At 41.0% G+C, this 12,334-nt stretch overlaps 1 long non-coding RNA gene across 1 annotated transcript in view; it reads left to right on the plus strand.

Moving 5' to 3' along the window:
- The window catches only part of LOC111752322 (uncharacterized), an 82,416-nt gene that overhangs the window by 7,675 nt on the left and 62,407 nt on the right, over positions 1-12,334 (plus strand). The window lies entirely within an intron of this gene.

Genomic DNA, 12,334 nt, shown 5'->3' on the forward strand with positions numbered 1-12,334 from the left:
GGGACCAATGGGTTTCTTAGAATGCAGGACATTCAGTTTTAAAACAGAGAGAGACCCGGGCAAATGAGGATGGTTAATTACCCTAGAAGTCACTAACAGCAAATTTTGTATACTTCATAGTTTGTTAAGGTCAATGTATTAACAAGGTATTGCTGTAATAATGCTGCAAAACAAACAACTCTGAAATCCCAGTGGCTCGCAATCCCAAATATTTCTGTTTTTTTTTTTGGCTCTATAGGTCTGCTATGATTTGGCTAATCAGTGGTAGACCCTCAAGCTAGACTCTAGTTTGAGAACTGACAAATCTGCTCCATATGTTCCTTCATTCTTCTTGAGCCACTGGCTTGTAAGGCAGTTTCTTCTGATAGAAATGGCAAATGCAAGAGGCTAAGGCAAACTGTGAAAACACACATAAAATCTCTGCTCACATCATAGGTATGAATATTTCATTGGCTTAAGCAAGTCATGTTGTCAAACCCTACATCAGTGGAGGGGAGAAATATACTCCACTATTCTCATGCCAGATTACCACAAGGTCATGGGACAAAGAGCTAGATGTATATTCCTTCTGGAAGGGCGAAGTGAAGAGTTGGGAGCAATACTGCAATTAATCACAGTCAGGAAGTAATGTGATGGCAAAGATTCAGCCAAATGCATCTGTGTTTCTCTAGTGCTTGGCATGAAGATGCCTGTTAGAGATTGAATTATGTCCCCCCAAAATGTGTATCAACTTGGTAGGCCATGATTTTCAGTATTATGTGGCTGTCCACCATTTTGTGATCTGACTTTCCTATGTGCTGTAAATCCTAACCTCTGATGTTCATGAGGTAGGATTAGAGGCAGTTATGTTAATGAGGTAGGACACAATCTATAGGATTAGGTTGTATCTTGAGTCCATCTCTTTTGAGACATAAAAGAGAAAATTGAGCAGAGAGGAGAGGGGTCTCATTACCACCAAGCAAGAAGAGCCAGGAATGGAGCATATCCTTTGGACTCAGGGTCCCTGTGCTGAGAAGCTCCTAGACCAGCGGAAGATAGATGACAAGAATGTTCCCCTAGAGCCAACAGAGAGATGAAGTTTCCCCTGGAGTTGGAGCCCTGAATTTGGACTTCTAGCTTCCTAGACTGTGAGAGAATAAATTTGTTTGTTAAAGCCATCCACTTGTGGTATTTCTGTTATAGCAGCAATTGATACCTAAGATAGTGCCCTATAACTGTTTGGTGACTGAATGAATGCCCCTAAAATAAGATTTTGAATAATAAGGTAGTGCATGTTCCTATTTTGTTTTTTAAAGTTTATTTGGCCTCATCGTCATTAGATATAGGAGCTTCTAAAGATTAAGATTACCCAGACCCAGTGTCCTAAATGTCTCTTATGAGATGTTTCTTTCCTTGGAACTCCTATTATCCCATGTTGTCTGTGGGGATTTCCCCCCAATACTTCTGTGTATCTAATATGAGGGCATCATGGGTTGGAAAGGACTCAACGCCAGCAGGTTTGGTTTTAGTTTGGAGTATCTCATCCTCCAGCTAGATAGCAAACTCCTGGAAGCCTGGGGGAGTCCTTGGTCCTTCCCACACCAGGAAGACACAGTGCTCTGCCCATTTCAGGAGCTGGCTTTGATTGCCTTTGCATCCCTCTGCCCTCCGGCTCCCTTCCTCAGCACCTCGCCCAGTGGTTGGCACGTGGTTGGTGTTCTAAAAATGTTTCTTGACTTGAAAACCAGACAAGTGATTGTAAAGCTTCTTTTATATTTCAGAATTCCATGTAGACGTTACCACCACCACCTTCCCCTCTCCCTCCCCTTCCGCCTCTGTGCTCATTGTGTGTGTGTGTGTGTGTCTGTATATTCCTCTGTGTGTAAATTTGCTGCAATTATTCTCAGTGGTTTCTATGATTTTAAGCATTAAATTTCCAATTTTGGATACTTTTGAAATTTCTTACTAAACCATGAAAAGGACTGCTAGCTGGGTAAAAAGATAGGAAACGTTAGTCTAATATTAGAGGAGCTTGCACTGAAGCAGAAATTTCTCAGGCACACAAAAGAATTCAGAAACCTCTAGTTCTCTTAGCAAGAACTCAGGTGTTCTTTTATACTTAAGGTCCAAAGTGCATCAGAGAGAGTCAAGGCTCAGAGCACTTTGGTTCAAACTTCTTTTTTAACTCTGAAGTCTTCCAAAAGGAAAGTCTGAGCTCGTTCACAGCAGAAGCCACAGTTTCCTTTCAAGCTACACAATTTATTCAGAGCCTCAAAATGAAGCCACTGGACCAAACCAGCTGTCCGCTCTGTATAGGCACAATGCACCACCTCGTATCCTTCTTTACACAAGGTTGAAGTAATGCAGTGGAACACAGGTGTCTCTTCCTATTCAAAGTAGACAAGCTCCTGAAGAGCTATCTGCGTAATAAATTTTATTGTGTAGATTGTACCTTCTCTCTGACTTCCAAAAACCAATGAAAAATACCTTCTACTGGAAAAAATGTGGCCCTAAATGCTATAATATGGAGGCATTAGTGGCTTGGTTGTAGAATTCTTGCCTTCCATGTGGGAGACCCGAGTTCAGTTCCTGGCCAATGTACCTCATGCATAGGCAACACCTGTCTGTTAGTGGAGGCTTGTGTGTTGCTATAATGCTTTACAGATTTCAACAGAGCTAAAAAAAAAAAAAAAAATTTTTTTTCCAGACTAAGGAAGACTAGGAAGAATGGCCTGACAATCTACTTCCAAGAATCAGCCAATGAAAACCCTATGGGGCACAACAGCCCTCTCTGTAACCAATCATGGGGCTACTGAAGTGTTTTGTTCTGTTTTGCATGGGGGGTCTCCTTGAGTCAGGGGCTAACTTGATGGCAGCTAGCAACAACAAAATGCTATAACACCACGTAACAGAATGAGACAATTACAGGAAAGACGATGTTTATATCACTCAAAATGAAATACAGATTCTGAATGCTATAACTGGGCGATAATGCATACAAGTAATTTTGTGGAATATAGCTCACAGGGTGTTGGGAAAGCTATTCAATCCTTAGGATGGAATTGGTCGGGATCAGTTCAGGGACTGGCCTTCTTTTTATTCAGGTGTTCCAGAGCTATAATTGCTCCTTCTTCCTCTCCCCATTGCAATAAGCCAGGGTATTCTCAGAGAAAATCTTAGTTCTTTTCAGCACATTTTGTTTTTTTTCTGTCTTCAAACCACAAGGAGTACAACACACTCCCATCATTAGCAATAACTCATCTTGATAGTGATTTTGAACTGGGGTTAATGTCTGCAGGGGTTTGTGGGGAGTTAGAAAAAGGCTTCTAAGTAACTTCCCTCCCGCACCCCATTTGATAATCACTGTGATGTACATAAGTCATTTTATATTTGTTTTGTCTGCCTGTGTTCTCTGATTAGCTTGGTCAGTCACTCTCTATGCCTCAGTTTCCTCAATTTTAAAGTGGACGCCAAGGTCTCAAGTTGGGCAGTTCTGTCTCCCAAGTGGCAATTGAAAATGAGTACGATGTTGTTTGGGTTGTTACAATGATTACGTGGTGCTACTGGTATTATTGGGAGGCGATCAGGGATGCTAAATGTCCTGCAACGCACAGGACCATCCAACACAATGAAGATTTATCCAACTCCAAACGAGAAACACTGCAAACAGACGTGAACATTCTGTGAAAAGTCTAAAATGGCAAACGAACCTTAATGGAGTCCATTGCCAATGCTGCTGTGCCATTATGACTGTGCTGTGTGCCATTCTTTGAAGAGCTGGAGTGATGACAGGACTTGCCGCAGCTCTTCTGTTGTCCATTTGCAAGAAGGAAATTCTTATCTGCTAGTATTTGTGATACTGGTGGGTTTATATACCTTCTCCTTGTGAGTGTTTTTACTACACAATTTTGTGAACTGAGAGATGTCTCTGAGAGTTATTTAATGTTATAAATGTTCCTCTTGCTGAGAAGAGGAACAGTTTTATATAAAGATCCACTTTAATTATAAGAATATATGATGTCATTATGGTGTTGGTTCGCTGAAAGCCTAATAATTGGATTTTCATTGTGGGCTATCATTAAGAAGAATGTCATTCCGGATTATAGCAGCGGCTCCACTGGAGTCACAGAACATTTCGTGGGCGTGTTTCCCCCAGAGAGTCAGGCCACTTTCTTGTCTGAAGTCATTTTTTTCATGGAGGTACATACTAGAACGTGCCATGCCTGCATTTGCCATTTGTCTCCAATGAATGAGAAAAGCTGCTTTTTAATCTGTTTAATTCATTTTCACAGATCAGTGGATTTGCAAAAGTGGAGAGCAGAGACGTGAGGTGCAATGGGGAGTCCTGACAAAGGCAATTGGCAAAGGCACCATTTACAATAAATGAGAATCTTGGAATTCTTTTGCCAAATTACACAAACCTTTCCAGAAAGAGAAAGTCACAGCAGATCAGATAACTGGCTCACAATTAATGCTGACAAAGAGCAGAAATGCTCACTGTCCTGCTCCTTCTATTTGCTTCCCTGTGGGAGTCCATGGTGGAGAAGACTCTGGGAACTTGAGAGGGGATTAGTGGGACTGAAAAGGAGGGGACAGAAAGAGTTGGATGTAAAGGGAGGAGGTGCGACATTGTTCAGAGCCCTTTGAGAAAGTCATGCCTGTTACCTGGCTACCTGAGTTCTGTTGGATGGTTCAAAGGCAGGACGTGCTATAAGAATACCCTAGATGGACCTCAATGAGTAAAGTCACTGGTTAAGTTGCTGTCAGGACTTTTAAGGGCTTGACAACAAAGGAGGTGCTCAGAGCCTGGCCCACACAGGTAAAGAAGACTTCTTGTTGAAAGGAAGAAAATCTCAGTAGTATTGTACTGATAATTTTGCACCTGAGAGTTCAAGCAATGATAAAATAACTGAACCCTGAATGACTCGAAGATGTTCACATAGCCACACACATTATGTTTTGCAGGACTGGGTATAACCTGAATATGTGAAATCGTGGCTAGTTCAACGTTCCCACTCTGGCCTGGATGGCTGCCTCTGTGTCTTGTTGGGCTTCCACCTGGCTCCATTCTGCCTCCTTTCATTTCTGGCACAACCCGATTGTTTTCTCATCCAGAAGCCGTTGTGGTCCCTGCAAATCAGAGAGCCAGCTGGATAGCGAAGGGAGCAACACTGAGCTATCTCATTTGTTCTCACAGCATCCCTTTGAGGTAGGGAAGGACAGGAATTAAAAACGACATTTCAGGTAGACACAGTGAAACACTGAGAAATGAAGTGCCAAGATCAGGAGATGGTGGGGATTTGGGACAATAACCCAAGGCTCCTAATAGACAGCCTTAGACTCTTGGACCAGATGAAGCAGCTAGCATACAACCGGGGAACAGAATAGCTGTGTTAATAACATTTTTTTTTTTTTTTCAAATAATCAGTAGACCACATCCCAGCTACAATAAGCAGGAAAGTAAAACATATTTCTCTCTTTTTGTTGCATTTGTCAAGCCAGATTTTCTTTTTTATATAACCTGCCTGGTCAAAAGTGTCTGGAAAAGCAACCAAACTAATTTCCCATTTCCCTCTGATGCTTTCAAAATAGAATTGCAAACTAATATTGTGCTTACAACCTCCAGACAGCGCTACCGTTCTGAGCAGTCCAGCCTGCTGCAGATCAGGTTGCTACCTGGTCACCACCAGGCACCAGGTTTTGGCAAGGAAACACCTTCATACGGCATCAGGTCACTGGGCCCATCAACCCAGGCTCCAGGACCAAGCGCTTAGCATGTAGGTTCTATAGAGATTTGTCAAGAGGGGGTCATTTTCTGGCAGAAATACTGCTGGCGAAAAAGAGAGTCAGTATGAAATGTTAGAATCTTTGTGTAGACTGTGTATCACCATGGTCTCGGATCTCTTCCTCCTAATTGTATTCCTTGTCTGACCCTAGCGGCCTCTTATATTGAACCTCAATGGCAGAAAATTGTAAAGGAAAGAAAGAATTTCTGGTTGGGAGCTCTGAGACCCTGATTCTTTTTCGATGAAACTAACTTCTTACTCCATTGTTAGGCCATTCATCAGGCAGTATGAGAGATGCACCCTGATTTTGCTTTGGCAAATTTCATTCTTAATTGAAAACAGTAGTCCTAGCCTCAAGGAACTTCTAATCTAATTTAAGGATAAAAGACATACTTGTCCTTTAGTCACTTAAGGAATGTATGTTTGCAAAATGACTCTTCTCTTTTGGGTGGTCAGTGGAAAGGCTGATTTTGCCTGCCAAGTTAATCCAATCTCAGTGAATTTTTTTTTTTTAAACCCAACTGAATCACCTTGTTCTGTCTTTGTGATATAGATGTTGCCAGTTGCAGGCTTTCAGGGCTCAAGGGACTTTGAGTTCAGCTCTCATTTTGCAGATAAGGGCTCTGAGATCCAATTATTACAGCATTTGCAGGCGTACAAGACACATAGTCCCCTACGTGTGTCAAAAAACTCACCTATATCTCATGAGTCATGGTTACCTCGTGACGGAAGATGTGAAATATTGACTTAGCTTTATAGCAAACGTGTCTTCAGGAGGAAAAATACATTACTGGTTCATATAAACAATGTGTTTCTAGAAAGATTTGTAAGTTATGGACATGTAATAATCTGAAAGGAGTACATTCTGAAGAAATTCCAATGTCATGTTCATGCATACAGTTTAACTTATCACTTTCAATAAATGCATGATAAATTCCCCTTTCTAAAATTCGCCTGTGAAATTCCGCATGTCTTACACACGTGCCTCTTGCACACCAGCAAATATGTTTAATAACCTTTTATAATCTCACCCAACCAAAGTATCCTTTGCAAACACTCCTTGCCCCTTCACTTGTAAATCATTTTCAGAATTGCTAAAGGGGTTTTGAAGGTTTTTTTTGTTGTTGTTCTCCCTTACCAAAGAAAGTCTTTGGAGGGGAAAGAGCTAGCGGGGTGGGGGTGAGGAGAGTGTCAGAGATAAGAGCTACGGCTGCCTCAGGAATCCCATGCCTGGTGCTGGTTAGTGACTCAGTGTTAAGAGCAATGGAGACAGAGGCTCAGCTGGTGCTTTAAAAAAATAAAAAAATAAAGCATGTGCAAATCTGCTCTCAGCAAGTTACAGCCTCCATTTTAACCTGGGCCAAGTGAGTGGAATGGCCCCCTCCTCCCTTGCCCACAGTCCTTCAGCTGTCCTTGGCGTCCTTCTTACTTGGAGTTTACCAGCTTGGGGGTTGGGAAAGCCCAGTGGGAACTGCCACAGGCTGCGCATCGGGCTTCACCCCCCAGATCCGGGGCGGGATGGGAAGCAAGCTGGTGTCCGTAAAGTTACGCTCTGGGTTTTCTTTGTCTTGTAAAGTACTTTTAGAATTTTTTTTGTTTTTGTTTTTAATAACTTGGTTTTGAATTGGCTAGCCGTCCTGTCTGCTCAGCTTGATCTAAATTGGCTTTTGGTTCAAACTTCAGGTGGTTTTTCGGTTTGACTCTGTTCCTCACTCTCCAGGAAGGCAACTTAGCCCCTATTTAGCATTTTTGCTGACAGGGAACCAGCAGGCTTGCTGTTTTAATCTACATTTGAATGTACTGTTTGGCAGAAAAAATAAAATTGAGAAAAAAAGCAAAAAAACAAAAAACACTCCCTTTTAGATTGGTTGAATTTGGTTGCTTTATTTTTGGCCCCAAATCTCCTCTGTCATTGCTTTATATTTCTCCGGAATTCACTCTTCTGTGGTTCTTTCAGCAGAATTCTCTCTGCTCTGCCAGCTTTTATGAACAAATGGGAGACAATCTGAGTTATGACTAGAGCTTCCATCCATCAGAATACAGTTGCAGGAAACACCTATAGGGCACAGATACAACCTCTGTGGCAGCCTGCATTTTGAAAACAAAATTATCCCTTCATTTCCTAAATGAATCAAACCTCTACACTTTTTTTTTTTTTTTTAGTCTAAGTGTGTCAAGGATGAACATACGGATGTTCCTAATAAAGTAATAATTACTCATCACTGTGGAGGTGTAACGTTGTATATGAAGATCGGCGGTTCAGACCTATGCATAGAATATTGAGGATTAAAATCTAGTAGTTTTCTTTCTTGTAAATCAATTTCAAGAATTTTTTTTTTTACTTTAAAATTAATTTTGAGTTTCTGTACTTGGTTTAATATAGATAAGTGACTTTGGGAGGACAGAAAAGTTCATAGAAATTGCCCTTTACAGAATTACCAGGATAATTGTGGTTAGAACTACGGCACTGGGTTTTTAGCTTAGAACAAGGTGGATGAACAAAGAGAGACAGTATAAATAATTCCTGTAAAGATTATGAATATTGCCTTAATCAGGCTAGGCTGGGTATATTGTGGTAAAAAACCAAAACCAAACCCACCGCCCTCGAGTCAATTCTGACTCATAACGATCCTATGGAACAGAGTAGAACTGCCCCATAAGGTTTCCAACGAGCGGGTGGTGGATTCTAACTGCCAATCTTTTGAACCCCCAAAATTCAATGTTTAACACAATAGAAGGTACTTTCTTGATGAACTTTGTGGATGCAAGAAGAGGGCATTTGTTCTTCATTGTCGCTCACAGAACCTAGATGATGGAAGTTTCACCATCTTAGACCTGTACTTTCTAGAACATTCTGCACCCTTTGTTACCATACCAGGGAAAGAAACTAGAGAACTGTACAAAGGCTTCTTATTGCCTCAGCCCGGAAGCAACATGTCACTTCTGTTTACAAGCACATTGGCCAGAACCAGTTATCAACTCAACAGCAGTGGGTTTGGTTTTTTGGCTTAATGATATAGCAAAAAACAAAAACAAAACTTAAATCCATTGCCGTTCAGTCAATTCTGACTCCTAGTGGCCCTATAGGAAGGAGCAGGACTGCCACATAGGGTTTCCAAGGAGTAGCTGGTGAATTCGAACTGCTGACCTTTTGGTTACCAGCTGAGTTCTTAACCATTGCGCCACCATGGCCCCCCTAATGACATAGGTGGCTGGGAAAAGTGTGTGTATGGTGTGTGTGGGGGGGTGGTATTTAGAAATGATTGCTTTCTGTTCCACACTTAGAAATGTGTATGAAGTAAACACCTTCAATTTCTTTTAGAAGCAAGGGCAAGAGAAAATGTTTCAAATACACAATACAAATAGAGGAAAAATTGTAAATTGTCCAGGATATGTCAGTTACAAATAAAAAAAATACATTTAAAGCATCAAGTAAAACAGCTATGTGGAATTTCCTTACACCAGGCACATAACTCTGGGCTAATCAAATGAGGGGTATTTGGTTCTCCTATTTCCAGGAGTTTAGCCCTCTGGACTTGAGTTCAGAAACATTTTGAAAGGCAACAACTTATTATTATTATTATTATTTTGGAGTATCCCTTTTTTGTATTAGCTCAACATAGTGATTCTTTGGCCAAATCAATATATATATATATTTTTAAAAACCATTTGAATGTGTTTAGGTAGGTAGGTTGTGCTCTCTGTAGTGAGCCTAGGGTCCATGGCTCTCTATTGTCTCGCTGTTGTTGTGTGCCATTTTCTGACTCATAGTGACCCTATATGACAGAGTAGAATTGCCCCATAGGGTTTCCTAGGCTGGAATCTTTATGGGAGCAGATTGCCAAGTCTTTCCTACTCAGAAACTGCTGGGTGGTTCAAACTGCGAACCTTTTGGTTAGCAGCCAAGCACTTAACTACTGTGTAACCAGGGTTCTTCCTACTGTCTTAGTTCATTTCCTATTTTTAGGCTAACTGCCCAAACCAGACTAGTTGCCTGTTTAGTTGATTCTGACTCATGGCAACCCCATGTGTGAAGAGTAGAACTGCTCCATAGGGTTTTCAAGGCTTTGACATTTTGGAAGTCAATCCCCAGACCTGTCTTCTGAGGTGACTCTGGTGGGTTCAAACTGCCAACTACTAGTCCAGTGCTTAGCCATTTATGCTAACCAGCAACTCCAACTTTAACTGACCAAAAAAACCCGTTGCGGTCGAGTCGATTCTGACCCGTAGCGACCCTATAGGACAGAGTAGAACTGTCCCATAGAGGTTGCAAGGAGCACCCGGTGGATTTGAACTGCTGACCTTTTAGTTAGCAGCTGCGGCTCTTAGCCACTAATCCACCAGAGTTGGGCTCCTGAATTTGGGACCCCTGCGGAGAATGGGTGATGAATTCACCTCCTTTAGGCTCTTGCTTTAGCGTTCATTGGAACTTTTGTAAAAGAAATCACTGGCCTTTAGGATTAGCTTCTCAGCAAACAATAGGGAGATTTACTAGTTATTTCAGAGAGATGAGTGAGTCAAGTGGACACGCAGTGCAAACCATGCTAACTCTGGCATACTGGACTTTGAAAAGGTCAAAATAGCCTCTATTGTGGCAAAAGGAAAATTGCAATTACGTAAATAGGAGGTTTCACTATATTACTTGTGTTAATCTCTTATCCCCAAAGGAGTAAATGGCTTTTGTGTGTGCAAAACAACACAGAGCCATTAAGTCCTAAAAGCAGTATTTAGTGGAAGGAATAGAAAAGTCTAATTTAATTTAAAATTGATGCATCATGGGAAGCGTCTGGCTTTCAATATCAGCTCTTCAGAGGAGTCATGAATGCAGAGCAGATAAGATCCCCCGTCACATGTGAAGCAGGGAGCCTGACTGAGGCCTCAGATCTGTGGCCCAAATAAAAGACCCCCTGGGCAGACACTAGAATGGGCCTGCAGCCCATCCTATGTTCTTTTTAACCAAGACACACAATTGTGAACAGAACATTTTTGATAGCCACATGTCACGTCGGATGGAATTAACTAGTTTGCTGAACAGCTGAACCAAATTTTATAAACTTGAGCTCATTTGGGGTCCTAGAATCCTTCTCGGCATGCTGATTTTCAAGCTGGTGCCCATTATGCTGCTCATATTAAAATGCTATGAAAGCAAAGCATTTTGCGTGGAGTGGTTGAGCAAACTCTATTATACAGTAATTATACTATCAGTATAGAACCTAATTTCACATGGAGGAGGGGGTTTTAACCAAATGAAGGAGGAAAACTCATGAACAGTATTTTTTTCACGATTGCCGTGGGATGGTAAAATTGCAGAACTATGCCAACTTGGGAGGCTATTTTTAAGCCTCTTTCTACTAAATAAAATTAACTCCAATTTTGCTGAATTTTAATGCAACTTCGCCACTCTAACAATGAGTATAGATTCCAAGGGTTTGCCTCTACTTGCCGCTTAGTGAGCATGCAGAAATTTCTCTGCCAATGAACAATCATGGACATACTATTTTAAGCACCATTGAGACACTAGGCCTCAGGGTTACAAATGAGTGGAACCATCTCAGATATAATTCTTTCTGACATTGTGGATGTTAGAAAATGAGGGACAGAGAGGGAAAGGCTTAGCTAGCTGTAGTATCAACTGATATACTCTAGTTACTTATAAAGTAATAAGATTGCTTGTAATTTGTCATTTATAGCATTCAAATACTTAATAATGACCAAAGACCAGATGGCTTATGAGATGACATCAAGGATATCATACATAAAGAAAGCAAAAGATTATAAAAAGACAGGAAAGAAAGGAAAGACCAAAATGGATGTCAAAAGAGACTCTAAAACTTACTCTTGAATGTGGACTAGCTAAAGAGAAGGGAAGAAATTGTGAAGTAAAACACTTGATCAGAAGATTTCAAAGTACTTGGCTTAATCCAAAACATTGGTGGTTTGAACCCACCAGCCTCCTCAGGAGAAAGATGTGACAGTCAGCTTCCGTAAAGATTTACAACCTTAGAAACTCAATGGGGAAGCTCTTGTTGGTGCTATAGGGTCAACATGAGTCGGAATCCACCTCTACGGTAATGGATTTGCTTTACTTTTTTTTTTGTTTTGTTTTACACACCCCCCCAAGTGCAGACTCTACCCTTACTCATCATTAAATAGCACAGTCCCTTACATAATACCCTTCACATGGTAAGCATTTTTTAAGTATTTAAAATCTATTCTTGAGATGGCCTCTAAACTCAGAGGGGTTATACTCAAGGTTATACTTTGGCTCTCGTGGACTTGTTTTAATGTTCTTCAGCTTCAGCTTTAACTTGCATATGAGCAATTGATGGTCTGTTTCGCGTTGACTACTGGCCTTGTTCTGACTGATGATATTGAGCTTATCCATCGTCTCTTTCCACAAATGTAGTAGATTTGATTTCTGTGTGCCTCATCCAGCAAGGTCCATGTGTATACTCGCCATTTATATTGTTGAAAAAAGGTATTTAAAATGAAGAATTTTTGATCTTACAGAATTCTATCATGTGATCTCCAGTGTTGTTTCTATGGCATTTGTTCATTGATTGCTAAAT

This window comes from Loxodonta africana, chromosome 23 (genome assembly GCF_030014295.1).
Source record: "Loxodonta africana isolate mLoxAfr1 chromosome 23, mLoxAfr1.hap2, whole genome shotgun sequence".
Lineage (NCBI taxonomy): Eukaryota > Metazoa > Chordata > Mammalia > Proboscidea > Elephantidae > Loxodonta > Loxodonta africana.